The following is a 15,478-nucleotide window of genomic DNA, read 5'->3' as shown; positions in this document are numbered from 1 at the left end:
ATATATATATATATATATATATATATATATATATAAAAACACATTACAGACGATACAGGATTAGAAATAGGAAGTTCTAATACAGACACGATATTAAGTAGGATAAAAGCAGCATGGAAGATTACAGTATACAGTAAATATAACTTCAATTACAATCACAGTAGAAAGCCTGCACATAACATTGAGAGGAATCTATAATACAGAAGTACAGTTTAATAACAGTGAACAAAATATATGATAATTTCTTACAATGAGGTACTAGCCTTCAGACAAAAATGTAGTAGGATGGTGAGATGATTATAGGTTCAAATGCACCCTTATCCTGTAGGGTAGTAAGAATTTGGTGGCACCTGTATGCAGGGTAGCATATGGGAAAACATTGGGAGTCGAATGTAATAATGGAGCCTGAAGGAAATTAGCCTGGAGAATGGCAGGAGCAGAGCCAATTATTAGATAGGTGGAGTTTTAAGAGTTTTTTTAATTCCTGATAATTAAGGTTATGTGCAATGGGCTGAGAGTGTGTGTTCCATAATTTGGCAATTTTGTAGGAATAGAGGGAGTCACCATGTTGGTTGGGGTTGCAGGGTCACCCATAGCATTAGTTTACCTGATGATCTGAGGGACATAAGATTAAAACTAGGTTGGAGTAGGTTGGCAAGAGCAGGGAGATTGCTAAATTGGTGGATTAGTTTGTGGGTCATGGTGAACTTATTGAGGGATAACAGGTTAGGGAGTTTGAGCCAGCTGAGCTGAGAGAGAGCAGTACAATGATGGGTCCTATATGGGTGACTGGAGGCAAATTTGGTAATTTTGTTGCAACAGGATTCTAGGTTATTGAGGTCAGACTTGCACAGATTTGTGAATATGACAGAGCCATAGTGTAGAGAGCAGATGTGACTGAGCCATGGATTGTCTAGCTCTGTGGGTTAGGAAAAGTTTTGCCCTATAGAGGGTGCCAAGTTTGATAGGCACTTTTTTGATTGTCAGGAAAATATGTTTGTTGAATTTTAGATTTGCATCTATTGTGACACCTAGAAGTTTAGTTTTGTTAGTGGGGTCTATCCTGATACCATTTGAGGAGAGAATTGAGAGAGGGGCCTGGCTTAAAATGGATGTTTTGTTATTGAAGACTATTACCTTAGTTTTGTTTAGATTTAGAATGAGTTGGTGTTCAGAGAGGTGCTTTTCTGTGCCTTGAAAGGACAATTGCATTTTTACATGAAATTCTTGGGCTGAGGGGGCTGAGCAGATGAGTGTAGCATCATCTGCATATTGGACAATGGAGGCCAGCTTAGTTGTGGAGCTGAGGTTATTTTTAAATATGCTAAAGAGGAGAGGGACAAGTATTGAACTTTGGGGTACACCAACAAAGATGGAGACCAGGGGGAATATGTTATTTTCCCATTTAGTTGCTTGCTAGTGGTTGGACAGATAGTTATGGAACCAGGACAGGGATGAGGAATTGAGGCCATAGGATGAGAGTTTGTTAAGTAGCAGCTGGTGAGAAACAGTGTCAAAAGCCTTGGACATATTGAAAAAGATAGAGGAGACAAGTTGGCCTTCATTTAGGATGGTGTTGGTGAAAGATAATAGGGCAGTGTTGGTACTATGTTTGGGTGTAAAGTTGTGTTGGGAACTGATAATAGGTTGTGAGTAAGGAAGTGGTTGAGGAGTTGATTGTGTATGCACTTTTCTAGGATTTTTGCAAGGTGGAAAGGATGGCTATGGGGCGGTAGTTTGTGAATTCTCTGGATGGACCACCTTTGTGAAGGGGAATGATGTGGAATATTTTCCATGGAGGTAGGATGTAGTTTTCTAAGATAGATCTATTATTTAGGATTGATATAGGATAGGCAATAGAGGGAGCAGCAATTTTTAGAAATTCATTTGGGAGTAGGTCAGCTGCGAGACAGAGCTTTACCTTGGATAAGAGTGTTTTTATGCAACTGGTGTGGACAGGAGTGAAAGTCAAGGGATAGGGATTGTCAGGAGAAGGAGTGGGGAGTGTAAGAGGTCTGTTAGGTTGGGCATTTAGCAGAGCGGTTATGGTATATACAAAATGAGAGTTGAATTGAGTAGCAATAGGGTCAGTATTATTAGAAGTGAATGGGGCAGGGGTTGAGGAGTGACCAAGGCTAAAGAGATAATTAATGGTTTGCCAGAACATTTGGGGGTTGTTTAGGTGTGTCTGTTGACAGCTTAGGAAGTACATCTGTTTATCTTTCCTGATTTGTTTTTTAGCTTGATTTCTTAGCTGTTGATATGTAGACAGGTTTGTATTGTCATTGGTAGTATGGTAGGTTGCCCAGGCTTTGTCTCTGTGTTTTAGTAGCAGTTTGATGTCTGTGGTTAGCCAAGGAAGGTGTTTGGCTTTTGGGTGGAATTTTGTGGTGGGAGTGAGATGATTACGTATACTAAGGAAGGTACTGTTGAAATTCTGAACAGATAGGTCTAGTTGGAGTATTTTAAGCAGTGCCCAGTTGCATTGTTGAAGTAACTGATTAAATGAGGAGGGGGAGAAGTTTTTTTTTTTTTTTTTACTACGGATGTATTTGTAGGTAATGTTGCCTTGAGAATGGACACGTTTTCTGTATAGGAAGGTTGGAGTATAGTCACTGAGGGAGTATAGTAGACAGCCTGCTAGGTAACCAAGGTTGGGTTTATTAGTTAGTATACAGTCGAGTGTTGACTGCCTTTTGGTGTGCTTGTCAATGTGGGTTGGACAGGTTCTGGTTTGGGGGAAGTTGAAAAGATTTAGGAAGTTGGAGGGGTTGTTGGATGAGCAGGAGTGCAAATGTAGGTTGAAATAACCAAGAATAATAGTTTCTTGGTTGAATTCACTAGATGCCCAAGAGAGTAGACTTTCAATGGATAGGAGGTTATTGCCAGGAGGGTGGTAGGCGGCTATAATAACTATAGATTTATTAGGGTTGATTTCTAGGTTAGTGGATAGGATTTTGGGGTTGGGCAGATCAGGAGGAGTGCAGCTCAGTTGTTTAACCTTGAGAGTATTTTTGAACATAATGGCAACTCCACCATCTCTTTTGTTTAATCTATCTTGTCTGATGATGTTATATCCAGTTGTGGTAACTTCTAAGTCTTTGATGTGGGGCTTTAACCAGGTTTCTGTGATCACGGCTATGTCTGGTGAGTAGGTGGCTAGGGCAGCATGGAATTCACTAACTCTTTTTACTATGCTACAGAGATTGAAGTTGGAAAAGAGCAGGACAGTATTAGAGGTGTTGAGTAAAGGTGAGTAGGGGGGAGTGGTTAGTAGATTTATTAGATGTAGAGGGGAGACAGGTGGGGATGAAAGAGGGCAGGGTAAGCAGGTAATTTTGGGACCTGGGTTGGGATGTATGTCAGCATGGAGTTTTATTTGTTTTAGAGAGTGTAGTAGGAGATGTCTAAGTTTGGAAATTAATTTGTGATATCTGAGTGTAGGAGACTTGGGGTAGTGAGTGTGTATGAGTTTGAGAGGCTGGTGAAGAGTGGTAGAGGTGCTATAAAGTTATGGGCCAATGTTGGTGTATGGGTGGGTTTGATGTAAGTTGGAGAATATAGGAAGTGTTGGTGAGTGAAGGTGTTTGATGTGGTAGGAGTGGGGGTAGGTAGCACTATAGGTTATATAAAGAAAGTGAAGCACTAGTAAACATACCTCTCCACCTCTTCGAGCAAGAAATCTGGACAAAGCTATAAATAAAGTGGGACAAAGGCCCTAAAATATGGACATTTTAAATATTGCTCTTACAAACTTAGCAAGTTGATAGAATAACAGGTTTTGCATTAGCATGAATTTTCTGAAGGGCATGAAGTCTGAAACTTAAATGTCTATTATTATTTTCTAACTTCGATCTTTAATTATTTCCCTCTAATTTGTCCAAAAATTAAATTTGTATGAAAAATGGACCAAAAATATGAGGCAAAAATCTGGACATTCTGTGAAAATCTGTACAGGTGAGAGGTATGGTAGTAGACTGGTTAATAGGGAGTGGTAGGGATACATGGTGGTGGGTAGAAAGATGTGGACTAGAGCTGAGTGGGGGTGGGGAGTAGTGTGGAATGAAGGAGGGAGTTGATGGGACTAAGTGAAAGACAGGGTGGGGTTGGGCTACTGGTTGAACTGTCAGTAGAGGATAGGCTATTGGGGAGGGGGTGTGGTTTGAGTAGGTATAAGTGTAGTGAGGGTGGAGGTGGGTGGGAAAGGGGCCAGGGTAGGGGACCAGAGTGAGCTTGGAGTGGAGGGCAAACAGAATTTAGCAAATCCAGTCAAGAGAAAAACTATCTCCAACTTGGAAAAAGCAAGTAAATATAGTAGGGTAAGGAGAGAGAAGTAACACTGGGAGGGGAAAACTGGGCTAAGTAGTACAATGTGTATAGACTGGGGGGGCACTGTGTCTGCTAGTGGATGGAAGTAGCTGAAATACTGTTGAAAGACTGTGCAGGGCTTTCTAAGTTTTAAAATCTAAAGTTCTTAAACTATTAGCTCTCTCTTAACCAGCTTCAATAAGGCCAAATAGTACATGCGGCAGAACAGAGTGGTTTACTGGAGGTGCCTGAGGGTCCCTAGCAACATGCTCTGTTTTAGATAACCTGACGAATACATACAGTCAGGGAGATGTACAACATTTCTCAGGTGGGTCTGTGATCCCTTTCTGTGGGTGGTGAATAAAACAACTGGACGCTGTTGGCAGAAGGCTAAGTCCTCTGGAGGGGTGGCGTCACTTACTGCAGTGGGTAGTGGACTAAAAAGAAGAAGATAGGAGACATCTTAAGTGAAAATTCTGCAGAGTTAAATGCAGTCACAAAGGAGAAATGGATAGGCAGAAATCAAGTAACCTGAATATACACATAAAATAAAGCATTTAACTAAAATAATGCATAGGTATTTGCTGATGTAATGACTATTCAGTTACACTCATGAAATAAGCATTAAGCACCGAAGTGTGACTGTATAAGTTACATGAAATACGTTTGTTCCTAACTAATAAAATGGAACAGCATTACAATGAGGCTAATATTAGAACTAACATGTGCAATGCAAACTTCCACCTTAAAAATGCAGTGATACACTAGATATCTGGTTGTACAATTTGCTGACAGTGAGATATACACAGGTTGAAATGTGATGAGCAACAGGGTTCTGCTTAACATGGACATAACATTAGGTACATTAACGCTTACTAACAGTTGAAACAAAACAAAACAGATGAGGCTCACACCGGCTGATAAAAACTACTTTAGTCACTGCAGTTTAGTTAGCGCTTTCACGTTTTAACAACGCTTCTTCAGACTGAAGAAGCATTGTTAAAACGTGAAAGCACTAACTAAACTGCAGTGAATAAAGTAGTTTTTATCGGCCGTGGTTTGCCTCATCTGTTTTGTTTTGTTTCACAGTATTACTTCTGAGGAGGCTCTTTATCCAGGACTGTTTGTTATTTATTTGGCTTACTAACAGTTGCTAAAGAAAAATAAAAAATAAAGGATTTGGTTTTGAAGGTATGACAGGAGGTACTGAGTTCAATGAAAAATATAATGATATATTAGGAATAATATTTGGAAGGAATGAATGCAGACAACAACAATGGGATAATGTATTCAAAGAAGTAAAGAATTTGACTATTTTTTGGAAATCATAGATTTTTGTATAGAAAAAAAACACTTGTGGAACACCATGGTAAAAGGAAAAATTGCTTATGTTGCTAACATCTATATGATTTATATTAAGTATGAAAAGGAACTGATGATAATTATATTTTCTTTTATATGAGGTTCTAGACTAAATCCAGTCAAGAAAGGGATTCTAAATATGAAAGAAGAGCAAGGAGGCTTTGGTTTAATAAACTCAATATTACATGCAGCATCTTTAGTTTTATATAAGGTATTAAAAAGAATTATGAAGGAAAATAAAAACTTGATAGAAATGATATTATATTACAAATACAAAGAAATGTGGGAAGGAAAGGACGTTAATTTTATTTTTTATTTAACATTTGTTAACTGGGAAAGTCCGACATGGAATGAAGCCAGTTTTCAGCAGAGGCCTGAGGAGAAATGCTTCAGACGCATGTCTTTATAATGTGGGAGGAAACCGGAGCACCCGGAGGAAACCCACAAGAACGCAGGGAGGACATGCAGACTCCACACAGAAGGTACCCCAGCTGAGAATCTAACCGGAGAACCTCTTGCTGTGAGGTGACAATGCTACCACTGCACCACTGCACCATCCATTAAAAAATAAGTAAAAGCAATGTGAATGAAGAAATGAAAGAGTACCAAAACAAAATTGTGTTACGGAAATTAGAAAAGAATATATGTGAGAAAAATAGAAAGGAATGGTACTTAATTATTATGAAATCATTTTATTGCATTGATCCATGGAAAAAAAATAGAAATAGATAAGAAAAAAAGCCATAATGATGAGATATAACTATAAAAAGATTAAAGACTGTAATGATTTTTTATGGAGATTGCCTGTTAGAAAATTGCCGGTTAAGGGAAATATGCCATGCAAGAAAAAGCAAGATGTAATAAATGTGGAGAGTTTGAAACTACTAAGCATGTGTTTTTGAAATGTGAAAGAGTTCATAATTTGTGGAAAGAAATATATAAACATTATAGGGTGAAAAGTTGTGAAAATGTGAGCAAATAAATATGGGCATAATAGAATTTGGTTATTATGGTGTACAAAAACAGGAAAAAGTGAAGGAAATGGACAGTTATATTTTATGTTTCATGAACTATATGGAATAAGAGACTAAATTAAATTAAATACAATGGAAAATAGATTGACAAAGGTTCTGGAGAAAATAATGTTTTGGTTGTGGATAAAACAGTGGAGGGAATGCTTAAATTGAAGTTAATAATGCTTGGAGATTTGTAAATAAATGCAAATAATGTAATTATGTATATAATACGTAATGTATATTTCAATAAAGACCCTACTCTTTATTGTTGTGAGTAGGACCCATTTTGGAGGAGCACTTCCTGTTTCCATTCCAGGCACAGAGGCAGTCCAGAGAAACAGGAAGATAGATGGAGAGAGAGGGAGATGATGGAGTGATGGAAGAAATGAAGGAGAATGCAAATGCTGAGACCAGAGAATGTGTGCAGGATTCTGAGGAAATGTTTTGAGTCAGCAAATGATGGCTGTATAATTACAGCCTTTCAGCTGGCAGGGTTGTGGGATGATTTACTTAAAGAAATGGTGGTGCAGAGTGAGACAGAAATTGAAAGGGATATTTCCTGGGGAGACATTATGTAGAACATGCAAAAGGAAGATGCACAGACAATCCTGAAGAATAGTGGTGAGATGGAAAATAAAACCAGTTACTTTACATTAGGAAGATTGGTAGTCTAAATTCTTGTGGCAGGAAAGGATAGCCTACACCCTTCTAAGCTGGAAATTGCTGGTTGAAGGCCTACTGTGTCTGTTATTCTGGTGTCTTAGTTCTGATGTAAACACTTTGGCTCCAAAACCAGCTGTTTTACATTATGAAGGTTTATGGTTTAGACTTTTGTGGCGGGAGAGTGTGGCCTACAAACTTCTAAGCTGGGAACTGCTGGTAAATTGCTGCTTTATTTACACTGTTTCTTGCTGTTGTGACTGTGATTTTATACACTTTGAATTACTATTACTTCTGCATTTTATAGCATAGGCTAGATTTAAACTTGCTGAATCTAGACTGTTGGGTATAATTTGAGCAGTGAATCCAACTTTTCACTGAGATACTGAAAGAGCTGAGGCATCTGTTGCTTTCAACTAACTATAAGTGCATGTTTTTGCTCTTATATTGCACTTTTAATTTGTATTTGCATCCTACTGTCTGTTTGAATTGTCTGAACTGTTGTTTGCCACATTTTACTGTATACTGTACTAATTCAGCTATAGCATAGCCCACTTCCAGATTTGCTGTTTCTGGGTCTGTTTTGTAACTTCTGAGCATCAAATTCAACCCATCTTTGTTGGTGAAGGCCCTTTTGCACCCTTGTGGGACGAGAGTGCTGGCTGGGTCCCATCTAATCAAGGATAATTGGACTAGAGCTCAAAGAGAGCATCCTTATTAGCCAGTTGGAGTTAAAAGTGTTATTTCTTGTTTTATTTAAGCCCTGTGTTTGCTCTTGTTTGCGTGTAGAACACCATCGTGCACTGCCATGCAGTAGTGGTTATTCTTGGTGGTTATAGATGTAAACATTTTGCTCATTAAATTTTCCCTTAGCACTTTGCTTGTGGTCCTCCAGAGGTTTTTCATGGCCACTGCCATGTGGAACACTAAGCCTAGCCTCAGAGGTACCAACACACTTGTCACTCACTAGCCATTCCTAAGCATGAGATCTTTTCATGACCATATAAAATTACCTAACACTATGGATGGACAATTTCCCACAGTTTCTCCAGCCAGCTTGGTCGACATGGACATCCTAAAGTAATGTAGCAACTGCCTTATGTTCACGGACAGCCCTCTATTACTAGTCCACACAAACTCAACATGTGAGAGATGCAACTATATTAAGAACCTTGAATCCATGCTCTCTCACACACTAGTCAGGACATATAACAATGAGTGGGTTGTCAGCATGCACACCTCTCCTCCTACTCCACCCAAACCTACTTCAAACCTACCTATATATGTGGAGGTCCTCACCAGAAACATACCTAACCACCAGAGACCTCCCAAACACAAACACAAGCATGCTACACATAAGACTTCCACTGCAGAACACAATACACATAATAACTCATGCACCAGTGTCTCACCTGTCAAGCCCTTAAGGCAAATCACAAAACCAAATGAATTAGTCATAGGTGATTCCATTGTGAGACACACAGATGTCCCTCTCACAAAGCTGGATAAGGAAAAGGTCACGGTCAGCTGTCTGTCAGATGCCAGAATCCACCATATCACACATGCACTCAAGTGTCTCAAGAACAGGTACTGTTATGACTCTGTCATAGTCCATGTTGGTGTGAACAACTTGAGATGTACCTCTCTGGACTATATGAAGAGACACATGACTGAGTTCTCAGACTATGTGTCGCAGGCAGGTATGTCCCTAGCCCTAAATAGCAATTTACCTTCACATAGGATGATGCCTCAATACAAACAGAAAATAATTGACTTCAATAATTGGCTTAGTTTCTGGTGTTATTCTGTGGGGATCCAGTATCTGTCAGCCTGAGATGACATGATCAACAGACCTCGATGATTTGCAAGAGATGGTCTTCCTCTGCCACTCCTGGGATTTCGGCTACTGGCTAAGGCTCTTGCCATCCCCATAGTGCCTTTTTTAGGTAGTGTCTCACAGACAAAATTCCTGGTATAAAAACTCCATCTAAAATCAACCTTAAGGTTATGCTGCTAAATGCTCAGTCTTAACATGAAACTACATGCACTGGAAGCAGTCCTCACCTTGAATGTTGCAGACTTTTGTGTAGTCACAGAGACCTGGTTCAAGGCTGTGGACAGCACCCCAGCCATACCAGGTTACACCTCCTTCCACACATTCAGACCACAAACTGAAGGCATGAAAATGAAAGGAGGCAGTGTTTCAATATTCATACACCTCCAGATTGGTTAAACAGTATGGTTCCTTGGAGATACTTCAGGTGCAATTAACTGTTGTTAGGACACCTATTCAAGTCATTGTCAGCTACAGGACCCCCCCTTCATGAATCAGGACACCCACTCTGCCTATTTGGATCTACTTGAGTCTATCAAGATACATCAAAACCCCATGGTTTTGGGCAAGTTTAACTACCCATCCATTGACTGAGTAAATTACTTATGCTCAAACTCACTTGCCCAAAGGTTCCTCAACTTTGTTAACTCCAATGCCTTGGATCAGTTGGTTAACCAACTTGACACCCTCATAAGGGGTGTCAAAATCCTGGATCTGGTCCTTACCAATATGGGGGACCATTGTAGCATCCCCAGTGTGAGGTCTTCCCTGGTGAGATCTGACCACGAATCAGTCTTATTTGAAGTAACTATCACACCTGACCCCCCCCCCATAACAACTAAAGTAAAAAACTTTTCCAAAGCAGGTTAGAACCTTTTGTGGGATGGTATAAATAGCTTCACTGCACCTCCCCCCTCAGATGGAACTGGAAACTATGCTGAGTTCTACACCAATACTTTATACAAACATCTGTATAACTGCATTGTCCCAGCTGTACTTGATAGGACCTTAACAAGCTCCTCAAGGAAGAGCAAACCTGCCTGGTGGACAACTGCCTTTAACAGGATTTACAATAAGAGGAAGAAATTGCTGTCTAAGAGCAAGAGGAAGTGAGCCTTAAACTGGAAACACTCCCTCCTCAGCTTAAACAAACAAATAAGACTTCTTGTGAAGTCCTCCAAAGCAAACTATGAATCCAAATTAGCTTCCTCGGCTAAGGACAACCATAAGGCTGTGCTGAACTGGTAGTTAATGATACCACATATACGGAGCCTGTGGACATAGCTAACCTGTTGGCTGACAGGATCTGTGAAAACTTCACTGCCCTGTCCTTGCCACACATACCCTATGACATCCCTAACACCTGTCCCCTACCTTGCATCTCTAAAGGTCATAAATGTCCTCTCTAAGGCCAAAACACAGCATCTATGGACCCGATAACATCTCAAGCTGCATTTTACATGGGATCAAACAAGAATTAACAACACCATTGGGTACTCATAGTTTAAGCATCAGTTTCATCCCAGGTGAATGGAAAATGGCCATCATTATTCCCTTGCAGAAAGATGGTGTTTCCAGTGACCAAAGGAACTATAAACCTATTAGTCTGACTAGTCTTATCTCCAAGGCCATGGAGCGAATCATTATGGACCTTATAAAAGAGATATAGGTAATCTCCAAACACTTGATCCTACTCATTTGGATTCTTCCCTCAACAGGCCAATAATTAAGTACAATGCCCCTTTTGTTATGTACCTTTCCAAGGACCTGAAGCAATTGGAGAGACAACAAAGGTTCTTCACAAAGAACATTCAAGGTCTTCAGCATCTGTCCAATGTGGATCTTATAAAATCACTGTCACTTCATTCTGTTTCATACAGACTACTCAGAAGCAATCTCTGCCTTGGATACAAGGCAATTTCTGACCCTACTTTATTGGAAAATCTGCATATCCTCAAGTCAAATGGTACATGGATTACTCACTCTAAGGACCTTAACCTGGTATGTGGCATTAATAGAACCTTTTAGAGGGACGGATATGTCTCCTAGAGGTTACCACACCTTTGGAACAGACTCTCACTTCATGTCAAACAGAGCACCTTACTGTCCCTCTTCAAACACAATCTGGATGATTGGATGGGTAACTGTAAATTCACCTGGGGTTCCACCTGTGTTCCTCTTGGACAGGGACAATAGGTGCTGATTGTGGAAATAAGGGTTGAACTTGGATAGACTTGTAAGGACCCTTGGGCCATTAGCTTAGTAACTTCCTATGATCCTATGAACATATGCAGACAAACTAAAAGAAGGCAAAAGTGGAGTAGCAGAAAAGAAAGCAAAAGAAAATGAAAAACAGAAGTACATGGTAAGGATTCAGAGTAAAGAGGACAAAGAAATGGACAGGTATGAAGTGTGGGACAATTTCATACCTCTTTTGGGTGTAAACGTACATGAGGTAAGAGCATTTATTATTATTAACATAGAAACATTTTGTGACATTATATTTGAGACTATTTTTTCGATGGAAATTTTATGAAGAATAGGACAAAAAGAAAGACTGTAACCTATGGAATCGTTATGTGAGAAAAACATTTAACAGGGCAAGAAAAAAGAGGATTCAGGTGTAATTTTGAACAGAGGTAGAGACAGAGAGACTTTGAAAAGACATTTGAAAGCTTTATGTAAAAAACTGCTGGAAATTAAAAAATGTTTATGACAAAAGGAGTTTATGGACTGATGGCTGGGATTGTAATATTTTGTTAAAAATAGAAGGAGAAAACATTATACATATACCAAGCATGATAAATGTGAAGGGGAGTAGGGGTGTTGTAAAATACTGGGAGCAACATCCAAAACATGGTGTGTGTGTGTGTGTGTGTGTGTGTGTGTGTGTGTGTGTGTGTGTGTGTGTGTGTGTGTGTGTGTGTGTGTGTGTGTGTGTGTGTGTATGTGTGGAAAAGAAGGACATTTGATAAGCAACTGTGACAAAAAAAAAAAAACAAAGTGTTATATTTGTGGGGAAATGGGACATAATACAAAAATGTGAATTTGAAATGTTATAAATGTATAAATGTAACAAAATTGGACATTTAAGGATGGGTTGCAAAAATGAAAATAAGAATAATGAAAAAAAAAAGAAAGAAAAGAAAATGAACAAAGAGAAAAAAAATTAGAAGTAGTAGAAATAGAAGAAAAATTAAATGAGAAAATAAATAATAAAAGGGACATAGAAGTAAGTTCTGAAATAAGTGATGAAGAAGACATAAACTTAGTGGTAGGAAAAGGGAAAAAAGAATTATATTGATAAAAGGGTAAAAAACAGAAAAAGCAATTTTAAAGGGATATAGATGAAATTTAAAAAAGAAAGGAAATGGATTAAAAATAACATATACAGCTAAACACTGGGGCTTGGTGTAATGGTTAAGGTGTTTGACTCACAGATGCAAGGTATGCTGTTTGATTCTTACCTGTGGGAAGAAAATTTGTTAGGCTTAAAATGGTCTATTGTGAAATCTATCCTAGCAATTAGCTATGAACTTCTTTAATTCTGAATTAAAAAAGGGAAAATGAAAATTTTAGAGTGCTTTCTGTAAATGTGAATAGTATTAAAATGTAGTATGAAGAATATGAATTTTGGAGTGGTGTAATGCATGTGATGTAGATGTAATTATATTATAAGACACAAGATTTTTAACATATGAAGAAAGATTACAAACAAACTATGGGGAGGAAGGATAATCTGGAATTTAGAAAATGAGAAATGTTCTGGAATAGCCATATTCTGTAGAAATACAGTAAAGATAGTAGATGCAACTTTAGCAAAAATTGGAATATTAACCATTTTAGATTTAAAATGGAAACTACAAATATATAAAATTATAACATTATATGCTTACAATAATTGTAAAGAAAGTGCACATTTATTTCATCTGGTTTTAGACTATGTATTGATAAATATGAATATTATAATAACAGGAAACTTTAATTGTGATTTAAGTGGCAAGTGTAAAAAGAAAGGAAATCATATAAGAAAAATGTTAGAAATGATAAGATATGGTAAGTCAAAACTTTGGGACAAAAATTCATGAACTTACAAAAGGGGTATGTATAGATTTGAAATAGATTATTTTATTGTAGCAGAAGGTTTGGCTATAGGAGAAGGGTAGGTAGTTGAAACAGGATTTTCTGACCATCATGCAATAATGTTAGAGATAAAGAAAAATGTGGAATATTTAAAAATAGGCAAAGGAATAAAAAGGATACATGAGAAAGCATGGAATGAGAAAGGAAAGAGATTAGTAATAGAATCATGGAAAAATCATATTACTATGACAACATTTTATAATAATTGGTCTGAATGGTGGATATTTAAGGAAAAATATATAAAAAAATCTTTTTTACAGTAGCAATATGATTTGAGAAAAGAAGAGAAAGAAAAATATAACAGAACATATAAAGATGCATTGGAATATTTAGAACATAATGATAGAAAGTACTTTGATAAAGAAAAACAATTATATGAAATAAATCAAGGAAAATGCAAGAATTGTTATATAAGCAAAGGTATTTTTTACAAGGAAAGAGAAGTATTGAGCTACTTAAGCAGGTTAGTAAAGGAAGATGGTAGTGTAATGAGAGAAATAAAAAATACAAAAGGAGAAATTGAAAGAACTTAGGAAAATATTATGAATAGTGTAGTACAATATGTAGAAGAAATGTTTAAAGAAAAAAGAAGGCAGTAAAAAGACATGGAAAGTAAACAAAAAAACTAACAGAAAAAGAGAATAAAGAGTTGGAAGAGGACATTTCTTTATGTGAGCTAGATAAAGTATTAGAACAAGTAAATATAGATTTGGCTGCAGGCCCATATGGAATAGAGTATGAAATGTATAGAAATGTAAGGAGTTGGCAAAAATATATAACTTTTAAAGATTTGGAATGAATGGTTAAATGGAGGTTTTATGTATAAAGATTTACATAGTGTAATACATAAATTCATGTGCAAGAAGGAATATAGAAGAAAATTAAAGAACTGGAGACCAATAATATTTGAATAACAATGATTATAAGATCTTTATGAAGATAGTACAAAAGAGATTAAAAACTAACATGGAAAATATTATGGAAAATAGCATATATAGTATAAAGGAGAAGTTTTTTTAAGAATTATTATTGACAGAGAAACTGTGGATGATATTATGAACAGAAAGAACAAGCAAAAATCATGAGAGGAGACCTTAATAAGGCATTTGACACAATTGGACATGAAATCTTATGGGTAATAATGAAATAATATAATATAAGTGAGAAAGTTAGGAAATTATGTATGTCAGCATGTAGTAATAAAGTAAAAATGCTTGTAAATGACTGGTTAAGCCAATAGGTACTTATGAAGAAGAGTGGTGTAAGACAGGGATGTCCAATGAGTTATATACTCTTTGCATCAGTTATGAATGTGATGGCATGTGAAAAAAAAACATTACAAAATGAAGGTGGTGGGGTATATAACACCTGCAGGGTTAAGAATTCCAGTTCTGTTCACATATGTAGATGACATTATAATAATTGCAAAAAACTAAATGTGGATAAAAGATGTTATAATTTGTACATATGAGTGTTTAGAGATGATAGGGATATCTTTAAATAAAGAGAAAAGTAAAATTTTAGGTGCTGTAGTAAAGATTGGGGATATACATTTTACAATGAATTAAATTTATGTGTTAGGTATAACATTTGGGAATAAAGATGTAAATAAAATTCAATGGAAAAAACAATAGAAAAAATAAAACAAATCTGTATTTTCTGGAGACCATATGAATTATCATTCAGAAAAAGGCCTATTTGATAAATTCAGTACTGTTGTGAAAAATAGCAATAACAAGTATATGTATGTTGCCAGCAGTATTTGAAAAGGAATTATTGCAGATATTTTTTTCATTTATATGTGGTTCTAGATTAAATCCAGTAAAAAGAGAAGTTTTGTATGTAAATAAAGAAGAAGGAGGTTTAGGGTTAATTAACCAAGTGGTATACTCTGCTTCATTAAATTTGTACAAAGTGTTAAAGTGGATAAATGAAAAAAGATGAGAAATTAGTAGTAAAATTGTATATATATAAGTATGATACATTTTGGAGTATGATAAAAAGAGAAAAAGAGTGTAGAAATGGTGAAATAATATTTTACCAAGAGAATATTTTATGTGGAAAATTATAATTGATGATATAGAAAAATATAGAAAGTATGGTATAAGAATGTAATGATAAAACATTACCATGCAAAACCATGGGAAAATCTAAC

Source organism: Protopterus annectens, chromosome 7.part0 (assembly GCF_019279795.1).
Source record: "Protopterus annectens isolate FY-2018-M chromosome 7.part0, PAN1.0, whole genome shotgun sequence".
NCBI lineage: Eukaryota > Metazoa > Chordata > Ceratodontiformes > Protopteridae > Protopterus > Protopterus annectens.
The sequence above is the reverse complement of the archived record's forward strand: the minus strand, read 5'-3'. Positions refer to the sequence as shown.